Source organism: Rhinolophus sinicus, chromosome 5 (genome assembly GCF_057876585.1).
Source record: "Rhinolophus sinicus isolate RSI-liver-muscle chromosome 5, RSI-T2T, whole genome shotgun sequence".
Lineage (NCBI taxonomy): Eukaryota > Metazoa > Chordata > Mammalia > Chiroptera > Rhinolophidae > Rhinolophus > Rhinolophus sinicus.
In genome coordinates, this window is record NC_142505.1 from 83,260,247 (window position 1) to 83,280,975 (window position 20,729).

Consider the following 20,729-nt stretch of genomic DNA (forward strand, 5'->3'; position numbering starts at 1 on the left):
CTCTTTCAAATAGTTCCTGAGCACTTACTATGTAAGAGGCATTGTGATGGGCTCTAGGGGGTCAACGCTAAGTAAAAAGAATATGGTCCCTGCCTTCCTGGAGCTTATAGTCTGGTGGGCAAGATAGGGGTTAATCAAACAATCACTGACGTATCACTGAACTTGTGCTAACATCTTCAAAGAAGAGGCTCACTGGACTGTGAGAATACATGACAGGGAATTTGACCTGGTCAGGGAGGTCAAGGACAGCTCCCCTGAGGAAACAATGACTGACCCGAGATCTGAGGAAGAAGTTGGAGTTTAGCAGGCAATGAGAACAACTGGTGGTAGGAGCATTCCAGATAGTGGGTACAGCGTGTGCAAATGTCCTGTGGCCAAAGGGATGCTAGCCAATGAGAGGGATTTGCAATCTATGACAAAAAGATTCAGCAGTCCTACTAGACGAGGGATGGCAAATACATACCATACTTGTCACAATTCCCAATTCTTGTACGCATAGCTGACAGTGCTAATCAATGACAGCAGTGGTTCTCAAAGTGTGGTCCTCAGGCCAGTAACATCAGCACCACGTGAAAACTTGTTGGAAACGCAAATGATCAGATCTCATATCAAATCCCTTGAGTGGGAAACGGGGTGGAAACCAGCAATCTGTGCTGTAGCAAGCCCTCCAGGGGATTCTGTGCAGGCCCAAAGTTTAGAACCATTCAACTATTACAGTCTTACCTCCTAAAGCCCCATGAGCACCAAAAACGTCCTCCCCACGCACTCGAAGCCGTTACTATGGATCAGTCCCAGAGCCTCCGTGAGGCTAATTGCACAGAGCGCCAGGTGGGGGGCTATTAGAGGGCACTGCACTAACCCAGCTCTGGACCGCAAGAAGCTGACACCAGACAAAGCCCTAAATGTAGCCGAGCGTGCCAGGAAAAGACCACTGGACACAGAGTCTGGAGGTACAGCTTAAGCTCCTGCTCTGCCACTGCCAGATGGTGGCACAACTTAGGAGCCACTTCTCCCTTCCAGGCCTCAGTTGCCTTGTGTGCATTGAAGAAAGTGGCTCTGAGTGGCATCCTCTTCTGCAGCCTGGGAGTCAGAGTAAACAGAATGCATGCCTGTCCCCGGGGAAACCCCCGATACATCAGCCTCCCATGGGGGCAGGGAGTGCAGTGGTGGCAGAGACTTCCCCCAGAGCTTGTAGGACACAGCACATGACTCAACCCTGGGAAGGAGGCAACCATCACCCTGGGCAGCCAGCAAGGGAAAGGACCAGGGGAAGGACAGAGTGGGAGGGAAGGAGAAGGCAGAGCTCTTAGCCCCTCTGCTGCGCTGTCCTCTTCTCAGGCCAGGGATACGTTAACACACAAGGGGGACTCTAAGCCCAGAGAAGGGGGAAACCCAACAAGAAAAGAGAGTGGGCAAATATATGGTGATGGAAGGAGAACTGACTCTGGGTGGTGAACACACAATGGGATTTATAGATGATGTAATACAGAATTGTACACCTGAAATCTATGTAACTTTACTAACAATTGTCACCCCAATAAATTTTAAAAAATAAAAAAATAAAAAGAAAGGAGAGTGGGAAGAGAGCTGGGGGTGAAATTCTATGAAACTTGCAGGATACAGAAAACATGGCCCTGAGACTAATTACAAAAATTCCTCCCCCAGATCCATTTATCTGGCTTCTTCTCAGCACAAATGTCACTTCAACAGAGAGTCCTTCCCAGATCAGCCATCTGTCCCCCACCCTCCCATCACCTTTTTATTGTCCTCATTGCTCGTCACTCTTTATAACCCTAGTAGTGATCTGTTTCCTGGCATGTGGTCATCTCCCCACACCTTCCTGGGACGTAAGCTTCCTGAGGGCAGCAGCCTCCCTGTCTTGTTCACAGTTCTCTCACGGGGCCTGGCACAGAGTCGAGACTTACTATGTTCTGGGAATGGGTTTAGGTGATTTATATACATTAGTTCATCATGTCCCAATCTTTGAAAGAGGCAAGATAATCATTTCTCATTTTTCAGATGGAAACATTAAGGACAGAAAGGTAAGTGACTTGCTCCAAGGTCACACAGCTAAGAAATGGTAAAGCCCCTACTTGGACCCATGTCTTTCTAACCCAAAAGCTCCGAATGTTTGAGGCATTGGAAACATCGGACGCAGGGAGTGTTGATTCAAACCTCCCAAGTTACTGGTAAGGAAACACTAGCCCAGAACGAGGAGGTTCCTTCTGAAGCTGGAGTTACTTAATTTAGGATTTCTAAAGGGAAGTCCTGCTTTACACAGCTGCTGTCCAACTTCTAGAATTTGTTACCCCCAAGGGGTCTTCACCAGCTGAAAATAGAAAGGAGTTCATAAGGGTTGCACAAAATTAATGGATGATGGTCCCCAGCAGTAATTAAAGGAAGTGAGAGATGCTTGGGGTTTGGGCTTCGACATTTGGGGTCAGCATCACTGCTGGGGACTGTCGTGCTCTCCCCCAAATGGGTCACAGGTGCTCCCATAGAGAAGCATGGAGGTGCACATGAGCTCAACTTCCCAGCCCTCTCTGGCAGGATTTGGCTGATGGCCAATTCCTCCCCCTCCCCCCTTCATCACCACCCACCATTCCCAGGCCCAGCTTGCTGACTCATGCACCTGCCCAAGATGGGCAATTTGCATATGTTCTGGTTTTCTGAGTATTTTCTGGGCTACCTTTTTTTTTTTTTTTAAGAAAAAGCTATTTTGCAAGGTCTTCATTACTTCCTAATTATTCATATTCCTTCCGCTTATTTGTCTTGTTAAATATAAAACACAACGAGCAGCTCATTCTCATTTGTTTCAGATTCATAGTGAATTTGATGCCCACACTGCTTCCTTCAGGTGAGCCTGGGGCAGGAGACGCCCCCCTACCCCACTCCCCCACCCAGGGCTATCTGTTGGGCATCCCCACTCTCCGTGACTTCCCCTTTGAAAACACCACGCTCATTATTCTGCTGTCTTGACGTCCCACCTCTTCTTCCCTTCCCTCCTTCACCCAGAGCGTCTCCCTTCTCTGCTCTTCCCCCGTCTCCTCCCCTCTACCTTCCTCCCTTACTCCTCTCAGTCTGCCACGTCCCACAGCTTCCTACTCTCTGCTTCCCCCACCTTCCTTCTCCTCCCCCTGCAATATCCTCACACCCCAGAGCCACCCTCAGAGCCTCCAGGACTTCTCACACCCCCCCTGCCTCCCAGTCCCCCTTCTCGAAAACGTCACCCAGAGGCCCAAATTGTGCTGCATCGTTTAGGTTGCTCCTGCAGGTGGGTGCTGCGCTCTTGGCTCTCAGCAAATGATTCATTTCCCTCCATCCCTGCACAGTCCTCCTTAAATGACTTAATCCCTGAAAACTCACTTCCCCAAAGCCCCATGGCAATGGCTCATGGAGGGGCAGGCCAGGGACAGGTCCCTAGGACTCCAAGGCCCTGGCCTAGGGGGGCCAGGATATGGTCCCTCTTTGAGCCATGTTGGGACGTCAAGTCTCAATAGATCCTGCTCCCAGGCCTACTTTTTGGAGGCCCTGGCAAGGACGGTGATCCCTCTTACCCACCTCAGACTCCCAAGGGCACGGGCTACAGTGGACAGTTGATAGCTAGACCTGAGCCCCCTCTCCACAAGCAGCAGCCCTGGGCCCTCTGGTGGGGTCTGATTTCTGCCTGGACCTTTTCTGACCTCTGGCTGAGGACAGGGGCCCGAATGCTCGCACAGCCACCCTCCGTACATGTGCACACGGTCATGCCCACACAGCACATGCACACACCTCACCAGGCATCTCATACTTGAGTGCATCAGAATCACCTCGAAAGCTTATTGGAGGGCTAGACTCCACCTCCAGCTGGGTTTCTGATTCCGTGGGTCTGGGCTGGAGCCTGAGAACGTGCATTTCAAGCAAATGCCGAGGTGCCACTGCTGCTGCTGGTCCAGGTACCACTCTTTGAGAACCACTGCACTGGAGACGCCCACATGTTCTCACACAGAAGGTACGCATTCATGCATGGAAGGTTTTGTAAAACAGCACGAGTGAGGCAGCTGGGGAGGACTGGAAGCTATGAGCTGAGTGTGGGGATTACTCAGCCCAAGAACACAGCTTCCCGTGTCACTCTCTCTCACTGTGTCTTGCTCTTGCTGTTTCTCCATCAGTCTCTGCATTTCCGTGCATCTCTTTCTCTGTCTCCCCACCATCCCTGCAGCCTCCTCGCCTCAGCCAGGTCCTGCAGCCTCCAGGTGGCTTCCCAGCAACTCTGCACACATAAGCTCATCCATCTCCATCATCCTGTGAGTGAGTGGCAGGCAGGTGAGAGAAGAAGATTACAGAAGAACAGGCTCAGCTCCCCGCTAACAGGGAGCTTGCTCACAGTGAGAACACAGCCAATTATTCCCTGTTCTGGGGAATAATCATTAATGCCACAGAAATTCTAAACAAGCGATTAAATCATTACTGGGGAAGTCACAATGAGCTTGTGCCACCAAGACTCCCTTGTACTGCTGGTCTGGAGAATGCTTACCTGGATGGTGGTCAAGACAGGGGGAGATAGGCATTGTCCCCACCCCTGCAGCATCACGAGCAGCCAGTCTGGCAGGGGCCAGCCCCAGGACCACCTTCCCTGCTCTGAGCTGCACACCCAGCTACTGTCCCCAGGACCCCTCCTGACCCACCCACAATGGAGGCTGTCTTGGCAGCTGTTCATGATCTCTCCTATGCCTTCTCAAACCTTGCCTGGCTGAGGAATCTATGCATTCAATCGACAGTATTTACTGAGCATCTACTATATCCAGGCAGTATTCTAGGGCCTGGGCAGATACTGGTGAACAAGCCAGACGACGTCCCTGTCCTCATTGAGCTCACAACCTAGCGGGGAAGGCACTCGTTACTTATTCGAGAGTGAATAAGCAACTAAGAAAATAATCACAAATTGTGTCAAGTGCTTGGGAGGAAATAAACAGAATACTCGGTGTCTCGAGTGGAGCATCTACTTGGAGGGTATTGGGGGCCCCACACACGTTAAGGCAGTCCTCCCTGGGTTGGCCAGCAGTCTGTGCCCATCTCTCGGGCCTGCAGATCATGTTTTATACGAACATCTGCAACATCTGAGCAGCCCTCTTCCTACCTCGAGTCCCCAACATGCTATCTTTGGAAAGATAATGAGTATCTATAACAGCTACTGTTTTTTAGCACTTACTGTGTGCCAGGCATTGCACTAAGCAATTTATGGTCATTACATCATTTCATCTGCAGAACAATAATAACACTATGAAGTAGGCGTTTTTAATCCCCATTTTACAGACAAGGAAATGGAGACCTGGAATGTTTGAGCCATTTGGCCAAGTCACATAGTAAGTTGATCTGAGGTCTGTCTGAGTCCTGAGCAGAGGCATTTAACCCCTGCCTCATCCTGCCTCCCAGGAGAAACATGAGAGATCTGCGTGGGCTCGTCAGGATCCATTTCAGGGCTGAGAGACCGCGCAGCCTGGGGTCCCTGTGGAGATGGGCTACATTGGGCTGGTTACTAGTCACTAAAATATAACAAAAGGGGCTCTTCTCCCCTCCAAGTCTCCAACATGTAGCCCAGGAAGGGGAAGCTGAGAGGGCCAGCTGCAGGACCCCCTTCACTCTGGGACCATAGTAGAGTCCCCTTTGCCTACCTCAGCACATGGGTCTCTGTAGAACCCAGAGAGACCATGAACCCTACCTCCCTGGCTGCCCCCCAGACCCCTGCAGCCTCGGGAGACCCCTCCAAGTGTTCCTGTGTGCCCTCCACCTCCTGCACCTGCATCCAGGCCACACTCCCCAGGGCTGCTGGGGCAGACAGGATGGAAGCCTGGGTCTACGGTGACTAATCGGCTGGTGTTTGGGAGGCTGAGTGAATTATTCACACAGATTCTGTGAATTATTCAAGTTGTTATTATTTATTTTTCAGATGTGCCTGCAGCAGAGCCTCCAGGCCCATGTTCAAAGGATGACATAACTGCTGTTCTCGATTGCTTCTGTCTGTGGAGAAAGAGTCCGGCCTCTCTCAGCCTCACCCAGGAGGCCCAGGGAGCAGGCTGAGGGCAGGGAGCTGCCGCCTTCAGCACAGACTCCTGTAGATCCCCAGTCCTCACCCCAATTACAGAAATAACAGTTACCATTTACCAATGTTCACTGTGCCCGGCACTGTGCTGTCCAGGTACAGGCTCAAGCGAATGGCCCAACAACCCTGTGAAGAGTATTATCGCCCCCATTTTACAGATGATGGAACTGAGGCTCAGAGATATGGTGTCGCTTGTCCAGGGCCACCAGTTAATAATTGGGATTCAGGCCCAGGTCTGTGGACTCTAAAGCCAGTGGCTGCCACGTTGTATAGGCCTGTGGGTGTTGTGCCTGAAAAGGTCCTACCACATCCCTTTGCAGCTCAACTGCACCCCCACCCTCAACCCCAGCTTTAAACCATGCTGAGGGCAGGCCACGCCCTGCGTCTCCCATGCTCTCAAAGGAGCCTTCGGTATCTCCATGGTAACAGGATCGTGAGCAGCCAAAGCTGAGCTTGGTCTGCTTCTGAGGAGCTGAGGTGGCCTCTGCCCACAGAGCCCCCAGGTGCCCAGGCTGTGAGCAAGTGTGACTCGGGGCTCCCTCAGGTATCCCCAGCCTCACAAAGCTCCCCTCCTGCCCCAGACACAGACACAGCACTGCCCCCTCACAGAGCTCTGATAGAAGAAGCCACTCCGGCCTCCCTGCCTCCTTCACATAACCCACCAGCTGCCTAACCTCCATCCCTCCGGCTACAGTTCCAGTCCCTGTCCCCATGGAATACCCCTCCCCCTCCTCCATTGGAGGAAGCAAACTGGACATGTGGACTCTGCCCTGGGGAGGCCCTGAGGCCCCTTCTCAAGGTGACCGAAGTCTCACAGAGACCCCCTCCTATCCTGGAAGGGCACCTCTGTGCTCCTGCTGCCCCACTCATTCATTTATTTGTTCATCACTCAGTCAGTCAATAAATACGTATTGAGGGCCTACTATGTGCCAGGCACTGTTCCAAGTGTGAGGAAAGTGGCCAAGGGCAACAGGCCTCCTTGTCAGGGCCCTTCCCCGCCCAGTGTAGCCTGGGCCCCTTTCTCAGGATCTGTCTCTTCTGACACCAAGGAAACAAAATCACAGACGAACCGGCTTCAAACTTGACTTGACCAGTACCTGACTCTGGGTGACCTTGGCCCTCAGCTCCCCTCTCTTCCTTTCCCCTTTGTAAAATAAGGGAGTGGGGCCAGGATCTGCTTTCTAGGGCCTTGCCAACCCTGCTTTTCTCAGGTGTCAGTAATTCAATCACCTCTTCCATCCTACAGCTAGGAAAGTCAGGGCTTTGCGCGTGCCTCATCTCAGGTAGACTTAATGACTGCCCCTCTCTTCCAGGCTCCCTGCATTTTAAAGAGCAGTCTGGAGACAACTCTGCTGCTAATGGTAGGTTTTAGTTGCCAGAGAGGCTTGGGGGCTGAGGAGGAAAGGAAACAAACATTTGCAGAATGTCTGTGCTTTCCTCGCCAATATTCTTTATTAATCTTTGTGGAGATGGATACGATTATCCCCATTTTACAGACTGGGACCCAGGCCATAAAGCCTGTAAGTAGTAGGGCTGGGATTTGAACCCAGGTCCACCGTGGCCTATGCTCTTGCTGTGACACCAGGCTATATCTCCACCTCAGCTGGGCCCTGGGGACTGGGACAGAGTGACTTCCTCTTCCAAAGCCTGGAGCTGGGGAGGAGAGATCTTCACTGACATTAGGGGGTTGGGTGCCACCAATTTCTACCTTCTCCACCAAGAAAGGATTGGAAAACCTTGGGCTCAGCTGTGCTTAGTCATCCAGGGCCCAGGAAATCCAGGTTTATATTTATCCCAAAGCAGCTGCCTCATCGCGTTTGGGATGTACTTCCTCTTTATCTCAAAGCACCTGGACTCATTCCTTGGTCGGGCAGGCAGGTGAGGTGGGACCAGGGAGCTAGAATGCACTGGCTGGAACAGGGTCATCGCCAGCTGTTGGGGCACCCCCACTGTGGGGACAAAGCCAGGAGAGCAGTTTCCAGGCTCTCGGCCTCACGTGGAAATGTGCTGGCTCAGGCAGTAGATGGCCATCAGCTGTGACTAGTTGGCCATCAGCTGTTACCGGTTAGCCATTAGCCACTGATATAACTGCCGTGGCTAATCTAGCACCTTTCCATGTGAGGCTGAGAGCCTGGAAACAGCTCTCTGGGACTCTGTCCCCACACTGACCTTGAGCCCAGTCAGTGACCTTGTGGGCTGAACTCCATCTCAGCCCGGCCTGAATTCAGCCTGGGCCTTTCCCCAGGGGTCCCCAGAGCACCAGCTTCAGAATCCCTCGGCTTGTTAACACTGCCGGACCTCCAGAATGAGGGGAGAAGCGATCCTGCAGAGCGCGTGTGACACAGGTTGGTACAAAGCTTCCCCCTCAAACTCAGAACTGTCAGGCTGACCCTTCAAAGCTAGCGCTCTGGGGCAATCTGTAGTTTGAATCCTGGGGCTGACACTTGCAAGTTTGGCAGCCTTGGGCTAGGCACTTTATCTCTGACCTCCTTTTCCCCATTTGTATAACAGGAATGCTCCCTGTACCTTCCTCATGGGGTCGTTGTGAGGATGACACCAGATGGCATAGATAAAGTGCGCAGGAAACGCCAGTTAGGATGAGCATGGCGCCCCCCACCGCCATCCCTCCTCTGCCCTCCCCTAGAGCTGGGGTTGGGCCTGGGGCTACGTTCTGGGAGAACTGAACAGCTCCAGCAGTTACTCAGTTCCTTACAACTGCAGTGCATCTGGCAGTTTCTAAACCACAGTCACGATCCCTGGTTGGTCCCTCTCAAGGCTCCAACAGGAAGCCAGGTCTGCAGACCTTTGTCTTGAACAGACTGGGGTGATAGGGTCCCTGCCAGAGCCCCTGAGGTCACAGAGCACTGCTTTGCGATCTCAGGGGCAGAAGATTTGGGGGCTGTGATCTGAGGCCCAAGGGATGACCCCACTCCATCCTGGGGAGCTGCCATTGAAGCAAAAGCTGCGTCCCAGGCAGTGTGTGTTCCCTATTGCACTTCCTCTCACCCCTGGCCAAGGTTAAGTATGACTATCAGTTCTGCCTACAGATGAGTCTTTGCCTAAAGTCACGGAGCAGGTAAGTGGAAGAGCTGGGGTTGAACCCAGGTCTCCACGATTACGAACTTCGTGTGTATGCCCAGTATGTAATCCCATCTCCCTCCATCTTCACCATCATGATGAGCGTTTATGGAGCCCTTGGTAAGGGTCATGTTCTGAGCTAAGTGCTATACATGCTTTTCCTCACTGAACTTTCACAACGGCCACTTGAGATACCACCGTCTGTTATTATTCCTATCTTATAGGGACGGAAACCCACTCAGAAAGGCTGGGAATCTACGTTACTTAGCTTGGCTCTTTCACTGTTACATCTGGGGTTCTAGAAAAATACCCCTCCCCATTGATCTTCCATGACTGCTTTACCTCCAAACCCCCCTCTGCCTCACTACCCACTCATGCCCCTACTCTGCCTTCTATTTGGGGGTCTCCTTATCCCACCTGTGCCCTCATTGTGGCCCCTCTGACCCTGAGCCAGGACTGTCAGAGGTGGGCCCCCACCCCCAACTCCAAAGGACTAACGTCCCACTTCCTCTGGGCCCACTGAGAGTCCGCCCCTAATTGCATCTCAGGCTGGGAGGCTATTAGCCTGTGATTGCATCCCCAGTGCCTGCCTTGCCCCCTGGGTACCCACTCTCAGCTTCCACCGGGGTTTGAGATGACGTAAATCCCTAATCTGAGAGCCTGGCCCACTTGGCACCCTCATCACCCAGTCCTGGGTGGGCTTCTCCCCAGGGAGTGGGTCCCCTTGCTGAGAGGCAGCAGGAGGGGGTTCCCAGCCAGTCAAGCACAGCACACATCTGTGCACACACCCTGGGGGCTGCTGCAGGACACTCGGGCTGCCCATTTCCCACTGTCTGCCCCTGTCCACTTCCCGCCAGCTGCCTCTATTTCCTCTCTGGATCCCTCCATGAAAGGGCAAGACCCAAGGAGTTAGGACTCCTGAGTTCTTTTCCTGGCTCAGCCGCTCCCTCTCTGTGACTTTGGACAAGTCCCTTCTACTCTCTGGATCTCAGAAATAGGAGGTTTATCTTGGTGACCTCTAACCAGCTTCTAGCCTGAAAGATAATCCCATCCTGGTAATTCCTGGGGTGTTCCTTCCACTAGTGAATGCTAGGCATGGTGCCAGGCATTGAGGATTCTAGAAAGGCAAGTTTCTGTCCTCACTGAGTTCTTAGGCTCGAGAGAGAAAGGCCCAGGCAAGTGTGACACAGAGTGATCAGAGCTGAGTGGGGGCCCGGGCTGTGTGGGGTGGGGGCAGGCCAGTGGTGCCATGGGGCACCCAAAGGAGGAACCTTTTCTAGAATGGTGGGGTGGTCTGAGCAATTTCCCTTCAGGGTTTGAGACCTAAGAATGAGGAAGAGGAATAGGGTGCGGGGCTGGACCAGCAGAGGGAACAACAGCAGGAAGAGGCCTGGAGGCTTTGGGGGAAGGAATGTTAATGTAGAGGCTGGAGGGTGAACAGAGACCCTGTCGGCCTTGTTGGAGGGTTTGGACTTTATTCTGAGGGCATTGAGGACCTATAGAAAGATTTGGGGCAGGAAGGTAACGTGGCTGCCATATGGAGGAAGAGGTGGGAGCCAAAGGGGTGAGGGTGGATGATCTTCCAGGAGGCTCCTAACCATCTGTCTTCCCTGCACAACATGTAGGAACAGTCCCCTCCCGTCCCCATTGGAAAGGGAGGCAAGACATTCCTTCTCCTGCTCCTCTTTCCCGAGACTCTCCTGTCTGTCCTCTCCCAACACACACAGCCCAGCCTGCTGCAGGTCACATCAGGGGACGTAGAAAGGCTGGGGAGGTGACCCAGAGACCTGTGTCCTGGGAAGGAGACAGAAGGGCAGGTGGTCTGGAGGTTTGCCGCCCAGCTGAAGCTCCAGTAGGAAGAGCTCCCAGTTACTAGGAACACAGAACACCCCTTCCCTCTCCCCTAAGGGGCTAATCTCTGCCAAAGCCATGAAGACTGCAGCTGGGGGTATCTTTTAGTTTCCCTCTTCCCCTCCCCTTCCTTTCCTCCTCTACCTCCTCCCCATTCTCCTCTGGACTCTCAAGGTCCCTGCCTCCCTTCCTACAGGGCTCGTCATGGAAGCTGGAACTCACTCGTGTGTGTGTGTGTGTGTGTGTGTGTGTGTGTGTGTGTGGTGTGATATGAGTGCGTGAAGCACAGGGGAGGTGCCAGGGGCCCTCATGGGCCCTGCTACAGGACCACCATAGGGAAGGGAGCCCTAGGGCCACTCAAAGCTCTAAAGGGATTTCAGGAGGATTCAGAGATTAGAGAACTAAACTTCCTGCCACAGCCCCCTTGGGCCCCAGCTGCATCGAGTGCTGAAGGGGTCCAGGCCAGTGTAACACTGGCCTCCTGGGCTCCTGCTGTACTTCCTGTCTCCAGCTACCCAAAGCTTCCTCAGGTACCTTCCCAGACAGGAACGGGGGTACATGAAGTCCCCACCTTAGTGCCCAGACATGCAGGGTGCCTTTCTCCCCTCAACCCCAGTACCTCTTCCAGGTCCCCCCGTGGGCTGGGGTGCTGGAGTCAGACCACAGCCATTATCTCCTACCCTTCTGCCTGTCAGTGTCAGCTCTTACCAGGATTACCTCTGGAAGGCACATTTCCGCTTTTCTCCATCTGCACAGCGGTCACCCGCCCAGGCCCCATCCACCTCTTGTCTCATCTGCCCACGTCTACTCTTGCCCTTCTCCCATCGATTCCCCACCTGCAGCCAGGCAGAGGTTTCTCTGAGAAAACCCAGGCCATTACTCTCCTCAGCGTCCCTCAATGGCTCCACATGTCCTCAGGACCAAAGCCAAACTCCCATTTGTGGCTTACAAGGCCGAGTTTACCACTCTCACCTGGCTCCTGACTGCGCCCCTGGCCACCACCACAGAAGGAACTCTCCTCTCCAGCCTCCTGGGGTTTTCACTTCCAGACCTTTGCATTGACAGTTTGCACTCTCACGCCTCATCTCCAGATAAATTTCTCCTCATTCCTTCTGACCACCACAAAGGCACCCCCAAACTTAGCCTGTCATAGCTCTGCCCGCTCTGTCCTGTAAGTGCCTATTGAACATATTCATTCATCTTTCATACATCACTATATCAATAAGAACTCAATGTATTCCAAGTGAAGGGATAAGTAAGGAGAGAGAAAGGATGGTGAGCACCATGTTGCAGGATTCAAATGCCAAAGACACCTTCCTACCACACTTACAATAATAGCGGCACATTATTCATTGTGTGCCCACTCCAGGAACTGTGCTAAGCATGGTCTCATTTCAGTCCCCCAGGGACCTTGAGAGAACAGCATTATTGCCAGCATCCCCATTTTACAGATAAGACAAATGAGGCTCTGAACTATTCATTTACCCAAAGTCATACAGTCAAAAGGTGGTACAGACTAGGTCTTCCCAAATGCTGGGGTCAGGTGTTGGAGGTGGGCCCTTGCTCTGTGGAAAATGCAAATGAAACTTGAAAAGGCCACTTATCAGCTCTACCCACCTCAACAGGCCTGGGGAGATGATTACACCACCCTCTCCTCCCTCCACACTGGAGAAGTTCTGCTTCTCTGGCCATGGGATTCCTGAGTCCCTAGGGGGAAAGTGTGTCACTTCACCCTGGAACCTTCCAGGAGGTGTAAGAGAAGCAAGCCCCTCACGATGCCATCCTTCCCACCCATGTTTCTTTCAGAAGCCGGAGGCCTCCAGGAAGTCCAAGCACATTCCTTCATCATCATGGCAGAAGGTAAGGTGCTAAATTGAATAGCAAAGCAAATTTGGCTGGAGAGGAAATGAGATTTTTTTTTTTGTCAAGGTGAGTGTGTCTGCGTACCACCCGAAATGGGTGGAGTGGGGGGGGGCACTTGGAGGGCTGCAAAAGTGGGGGATGCGGATCTGGAATTATTAGAATGTTGATTGTGTCCTCTTGATTGTTAATGAAATTCTTCACCTTGGATTTCTGGACCAGGGGGAAAGCTCCCGGAGCTCATTTTCCTGCAAATGAGAGCAAGAGAAAGGGCAGGAGGGGGCAGAAGGCTCTCAGCTTGGGGAGAAATTAAATTCCGCCTAAACAAATGGGACTGGACAAGCCCAGCCACTGCCATTTGGAGGCAAAGCCCTGGGCTGACCCGAGGTCCCTATGGAAAAGACATGGAGACCCCTGTGTGGGGAGTACCCCAGAGGCCTGACTCAGGCAGCAGAGCACAGGTCCAAGAATAATAATAGCTAACATTATTGAACAGCTTCCATGCAGCCCAAGCTAAATAATGTGCATGCATAGTCCTGTTTAAGTCTCCCAACAGCCCTTGGAGGTAGTAGGTACTATGATTGTGCCCATTTTATAGATGAGGACATTGAGGCACAGAGAGGACAGAAGCTTGCCCAAGGTCCTATAGATGGTAAGTGGAGGCACTAGTGCCTGTCCTTTGAGATCTGAAGGATGCCCAGATCTGCCCCTTACCTCACTTCCTCCCTGAACCTCAGCTGCCCCGTCTATAACATGAGGCCAATAATAGTTATCACCAGGAAGGGCTGTTATTAGGAATCGGTAGAATAAAATACATAAATTAGTTAAAAACAACTCAGCACCGAAATGGTATCCCCGTAGGAGCCTTGCGACCTGCCTCCCAAAGTGGGAAGATGTCCCTTCTTATCTGGCAGATTGAGCACTTATGATGGAGGCACTGTTCTGGGCACAGGGGCCATAGCAGTAAACAAAGTGGACAAAAATCCCGCCTTTGTGGAGCTTACATTAGTGAGGGGAGGCCGACCACAAACAAGATAAATCAGTAAATTATAATCTATGTCAGAAACGAGAAGTGCACTAGCATAAAACCAAACAGCCAGGAAGTGAGGGAGTGCTGCTGCAGGGGACAGCAACTGAACTAGTGTGGACAGAGACAGTCTCACAGAGAAAGCGAGTTGGAATAAAGACTCAAAGGACGTGAAGGAGGGAGCAAGCACATATCTGGGGAAGAGCATTCCAGGCAGAGGGAACAGCAAGTGCAAAGTGCAACGGCTGTGAGGTGGAACCCTACCTGGCGCGTTATAGGAATTGCAAGCCAGCCAGAGTAGCTGTGTGAGCAAAAGATGAGTCGTAGGGAATTGGAGTCACAAGTCACCTGGGAAGTGCAGATTTCGTAGGGCCTTGTTGGCCTTTGTAAGGACTAGCTTTTATCTGAATAAGACAGGAATCCACCAGGGGCTTTAGGCATGATCTGATTTATCTTTTAAAGGTATCACTCTGACCGTCATTGAAACTAGACTGCAGGGGGTCAAGGAGAGAGGCAGAGAGAAGAGTTAGGAGGCTGTTGCAATAATCCAGGTGAGAGTAGATGGTGGCTTAGATTGGGGAGGCAGCGATAGAGATGGTGATAAGAGGTCTGGTTCTGGATATGTTGTAAAGGTAAAGCCAACAGGATGAGCTGACAGATCAAATGTGGGGAGTGTGGCAGAAAGAAGGGAATCATGGATGATTTCAAGGGTTTTGCCTTCTTGATCTCTCAATTCCTTGAAAACCCATCCCCTCCTTTTAAGATCTAGCTCCATCCTCCCAAGTCCCCTGAGATACCCTCCATTCAGGGCTTTAGTGAAGATCTACTACTTCTCCCCTTTTACCTCCCCCCCACACACACTCTCATCTCCTTCCACTGCCCAAAGCTTTGCCTGGCAGGGGGAGGAGTGGGGACCCACAGTGCATACAACTTGACCCAGAGTGTACATCTGCCTCATGGCCTGCTAGGGCTCCCAAGTCCTGACCCAGCTCAGGAGCTCCCATCACATCCTCTGTCTACCTCAGCAGCCCCTGGAGGTCCCTGGAGCTGGCCCTGCTCCTAGCCACACCACTAGCCACACCACTCTGCTTATCGCTCTCACCCAGCTGCCTCCCACACTGCCCTCAAATCTCAGCTGGAACATCACCACCCTCAGGAAGCCTTCCCTGACCTATTCTAGATGAAGTCACACACCTCCCCCCCATTCCATAGGGGCAAGTTCATCTTGACTTGTGCGATTATTTGATGAAAGCCTGTCTCCCCACCTGACTGTAACCTCTGCAAGGGCAGGGGCCCACCTGTTTCCCCAGAAGCAGGCAATTCACCCAAAGAGACATTCAGTGGATTTGACATGAAGCCTTAGGCTTTTGGTAAATTAACTTTCATTGACCTAAAGCCTCCAGCTGCTAGGGAAACGCCTGGCACATAGCAGGTGCTTGACACTTACTTATTGAAGGAATGAATCAGTCAATGAATCAGAGTTCTATAAGACCTTGGATGTGTGACAAATGTTCTGAGCCTCAGTTTCCCCATATGTGAGGACAGGAATATCTACTTCATGAGTTGTGAGGATTGGAGAACATAAGGCATGAGCAATGCTTCACACTAGTAGATACTCAATAATTGTTCTTTCAATGCATGTTCAGACAATTACCACCTTACAACTCCCCCACGCTTCCCCTCCTCTCCCCAACCCCATCCCTTCCTGCCTCTCCTAGCCTCCTGCCCCCTCCTAAGGACTCCCAGTTGTGGAATCACCATGGCTTTCAAACACACCCCTTCTCCCCCAAGATCCCCAAATTTGCCACTGGTTACATATTGATCCTGTTTAACTTTCCCAATGGATGATAAACACAAAATTAAAATGACTTCCTGGAATATTAATGTAGTAAATGGCCCTATTAAAAGAAAGAAAATACAGCTGAGAAAATTCGCTTTGATGTAGCGTTTCTGCAGGAGGCTCATTTATCTGCAGCTCAGACTCTCGAAATGAGATTCTGAAGGTTTCTCTGATGTCTCTTATTTTTCCCTCACCCAGAATTTAAACAGAAAATAGAATCACAAGCTGGTGTCATAAAAACATGGGCCTTTTCCCTTCTCAACCAGAAAGCAAATGAAAACAGGGCCAGGTAGATGTCAGTCTCTGCAAACACGGGCCTGAGGGCTACACCTCCCCTTCCCAGTTTCCCCTGCATCTTGCTCACCTGGGCCTGGTCCAGGCTGCCAGGTTGGCCTCTGAGGGTCAGAGAGGGTGCTCGGGGAGCTGCACTGCTACTGCTGCTGAAGTTACGAAAGGTGACTCAGGACCGCAGGAGGCTTGTCTTGGATCTCAAATTTTGGTGGACTTGAAATGTTGGCTCTGTCACCTGTTAGCGCTCTATTCCTAGACAAAGGACTTCCCCTTTCTGGGCCTCAGTTTCCCCATCTGTAAAATGGAGATTCTAGTACCTAACTCACAGGGCAATTATAAAAGGTAAACGAGATAATATATCGAGCGTGTGGTAGGTTGCTCAGTGTCACTATCTTTCATTACTCCTATTTCAAATAACAATTCACATTGTTATTATATTCAGGCCTTGGCTGAAAAGTGGCATCCTTCAGAAGCTTTCCCTAAGGTTTCCCCAGGCTGAGTCATGTGATTCCTCTGATGGCCACAGCCCTGGCTTCCCCCTGCCCAGCACTGGCTACTCTCCTGCCTCTCCCGGCAGCCTGTTTCTTCACGAGGGCTAGTCTGGGTCTTGTTCATGATTGCATCCCAGGGGAACATGGTAGACCTTGAATGTTTTGGAGTCAGAGCCAAGGTGCTGGCGGCTGATGTCCCTGCACCCACCTGGCCTGGTCTGCAGATTTGTGTTGTGGTGGAGGGTCCTTCCATGCAGCCACAAGAGCTCAGAGCACTTATCTTGGAGATGGCTGCCGATCCACCTACCCCAGGCCTGGGCTCCCTTGTCTGCAGCTTCCCTGAGTTTCACCCAGACTCTCTGGAGCCCACTCCCTCCCCAGTATCAGGGAGGTGCTCAGACTAAGGTCCTCTGGGATTAGCTCCCCCTCCACCACCCTTCTCTCATCTGTCTCCCTGCTTCCCCTCTCTTCAGCAACTTCTGCTGAGATCCTGGTTCTCCCTCACCCAGCAGGTAGAGGGGGCTACATGCCCTCTGCCTAGGCTGAGCCTCTCTGGGTGCCCTTGGATAAGCCTCAGGTGGGCCCAGGACTTCCTAAACTGGGCAAAGCCACATCCCTGCCACCTACAATTCAGGCTCTTCTGGCCCTTCCCCAATGCCAGAGGGGCTCAGGACCCTATGCTGGGACCAAGAGCCAGCCCCAACCCTCCCAGCCAGCTAGGGACCTGTCCCAGTGCTTCTGAACCGTTCACTCTAGACCCAGCACCACCACCACCACCATAACACACACACAACCAGCACTCTGATACTGTCACATCATCCCTGTTGCCTAGTCACAGGGACTCAAGAAAGAGGAAGCCTGTGGACAAGGGGTGGAGGTGGGGTCTGTGGAGGATTAGCTTGCCTGCTGGGGGCACTGCTCTCCAGAGACCCCTCCCCAGTCAGCCCATGGCCCCCTAGCAGGAAAATGAGAAGATGGAGCAGAGGGCTTAATCTGAGGAAAAGCAGCAGCTGCTTAAAACAGTGAGGGCGGGCCCCAGGGCAAGAGCTGCTCCCGCTGAGATAATGAGTGTGAGGGATGGTGGGGTGGGGGCCACATGCACAACCCCCACAGCCAGCACACCCCCTTCAAACGCCCTCATGCTCAAGCAAGTTATCTGTTTGCACACGCACATGCACACACACACATAACAGAAATAAGCATCATAACCATCTGTGTATAAGACACAGTCCCTTACACACAATTATACAAGCACTGCAGTTACTCTGTGTCTGAGTATAAACCCGTTCAGAGACACAAGCTGCAGGGAGTCCTGCCACTCAGAGGCCCATCACACACACACACACGCACGCTACACCTTTCCAATCTCTGTGTGTCAGGGTCTGACAGTGTGCCAGGGTGACCCCGTCACTGTCCAAGGATGCCCCTGTAAGAGTGAGCAGAGCTAGGGACCAGGGAGAAGAGGGCCGGGCGCTCCTGCCAGAGCTCAAGAGAATGGCCAGGGCTGTCTCTAGACCTTCTTGGGTCTTCTTACTCCTGGAGGCTACACCTCCCATAATACCAAACACAGTAAAACACAGCCAGATCCCACATTACATGTGATTTGTATAGAACTACGTGAGCTGCACAGCTTTGCAGTGTACACGATGTTACATTTTGTAGACATATAATTAAGCATTCATTATTTGTGATTGCTTCACGTGCACTCTCTTCATATTTGAGGTCATTGATATTTCCCAGCAGAGCCTCAAAAGCCAGTAGGTCCTGGGTCTTGGGCCTGTGGTACATGATAGGAAACAGGGCCCTGGTGAAAGGGGTAGTGGGCATGGGGTGGGGGCAATCTGCCGCTGGGCCCTGCTCCTCTTTGGTGACAGCTAGCACATTAGACCAGGGACTCACGGGCAGGAGACCCTCTGAGTCCAGGAACCAACTTGATCGTCACCAGTTACTATCTCTTGGAGCCAGAGCCTCCACACTGAGACGCAGACCCTGCAACACAAGTCCTTCGTGACCTGCAGACACATACCTGGACAGGCACGTGCAGGCACCAACACAAACTCGCCAGGAGCATACCCTCACCACCGGGGCACATACCCCAACAGATATGCATTACCCCAGCCCCTAAGCGCACACCTGGACAGACACCCCCCCCCCAACCGACTAGCCCACAGACTCTGACTCAGGCAGATCCACCCCCAACACACAGACACCCACTTGGAGTGGAACAGAAATACACCCTGGGCAAAGTCACCTGTGGACACCCCAGTCTGGCGCTTGGATCCCCACAGCGAGACATAACGAGGCACATAATTACAGAAACTCGCATTTGACCATCCTCCCCCGCCTTCTTCTCATACCCACCCACACGTGCGCCCTGTCCTGTCATGGGGAGACAGATCATCCCAGCCCCACAGAGCCCAAGGGGCCTGATTAACAGGAAATTCTACGAATACCAATTAGAGCAAAGTTTACTGAACAAATTGTTTGCAGTTGTGCCCCGGAACCATCATGAATTTTAATCTCGCATTGATTTGCACTGATGAGAGGTTTGCAGATGCCGGGGCCTTTTGTGCCTCCTGCTCCTTGCCTCCAACTGGGAGGAATCCTCATCCAGCTTCAGGCTCTGGAGTCCTGGGGGCCTTCAGCCTCTGCTGGTCCAGAGATACCCGTCCTGCCTGGAGAGACCCAAGGTGCCCACAGAGCGGGCAATAGTTTGGGAAATGCATAGGGTATACACGTGCGGCACAGTTTTTCAGGAACCCAGTAATCTGGGAAGGGGCTAGAGGCCCTGGAGCTTCTGAGGCTGGACACAAAAGCAAGGACAGATATGGATATAGACGCAAATGTGGCAGAGATACAGAGATGGGCACAGATGTTGTAACAGTTGTAATACTTCCCTCAACTAACATGACTTCCAGTATGTGTATAACCTCAGTCCAAATGACCTCTGACAGTATGCTGTTAATCATGTCTTCCTCTCCCTTCCCCCAAACTCTCTTCCCAAACCCTTCCATTCTTTCCTTTGCTTAAAAAAAACCCTTGCCTACTCTGTACCCCCTCCCTCGTCTTACAGTCCCTTGTTGGAGCCACGGGTCTCCTCCAGCCTCAGGGCCTTTGCACATTCTGTTCCTTTGTCTGCAGGAGTTTACCTGGTTAACTAACTGTTCATCCTTCAGGGTCTCAATTCCTCAAGGAAGTTTCTTTGACTCACTGCCTAGATCAACCTTCCCCACCTCCCTGCCATTAAATACTCTCCTGACCTTTTCATGATTATAAGTATAAGCTTCATGAAGGCAGGGACTATATCTGTTTTTGCTCACCATTGTATCCCCTGCCATATAGTCTGTATTAGTCAGCTTTTGTCATAATAATGCTGTGTAAAACTACTCCAAAACTCAAGGTTCTACAACAATAAGTACTTCTTGCAGGCTGACTGGGTTTGGTTGATTTGGACTGGGCTCAGCTGGGCTTGGTGCTGGACTATGGACTGGGTGCAGATCTGTTCCACATGCCTCTCACCCTTGTTGGACCCGCTGCTACCTGAGGCCTGTTCTTTTGCAAAAGGCAGGACTGCAAGAGAGCATGCCTAACCACGCAAGCACACCCATGGCCAAAGCAAGTCCTGCGGCCTTGGCAAGTATGTGGATGTGGTAGGGGGCATGAAGAGTTGAGACCCATGGAAACTACTACGTGCTTAATAAATATTGTGGTGTGGAACTGAGTACTTGCTCTGTGCTAGGCATTGTGTTAAGCACATCACTTGTAAGAATTTATTTAATCCTTGAGTCAACCCCAGAAGTATTAACACCCCATTAAAATTTTTTAAACTGATAAAACCTGCACAAAGTAAATTCAAATATAGTTGACCCTTGAAGAACGTAGGGGTTGGGGGGACCGATCCCGCATGCAGTCTAAAATCCGCATATAACTTTTGACTCCCCTAAAACTTAACTAATAGCCTACTGTTAGCTTCTATTGTACTAGAAGCTACAATAGCTTCTGTTCGACCAGAAGTCTTACAGATAACAGTCAATTAACACATAGTTTGTATGTCATATGTATTCTGTACTGTAGTCTTATAATAAAGTAAGCTAGAGAAAAGACAATGTTATAAGCAAATCATAAGGAAGAGAAAATACATTTATGTATTTATCAAGACCATAAGTTTATGTTGCCTGTTTACAAGATGAAAGGATTCCATGTATAAGT

At 51.6% G+C, this 20,729-nt stretch overlaps 1 long non-coding RNA gene across 1 annotated transcript in view; it reads left to right on the top strand.

Annotated features, from left to right (window-relative positions):
• Positions 1-20,729, top strand: part of LOC109451127 (uncharacterized) — a 47,117-nt gene that overhangs the window by 14,211 nt on the left and 12,177 nt on the right. Inside the window, exons 3-5 of the long non-coding RNA XR_016021353.1 lie at positions 5,930-7,443; positions 8,328-8,427; positions 12,818-12,871. This is a non-coding gene — a long non-coding RNA (uncharacterized LOC109451127). The remainder of the gene's footprint in view (positions 1-5,929; positions 7,444-8,327; positions 8,428-12,817; positions 12,872-20,729) is intronic.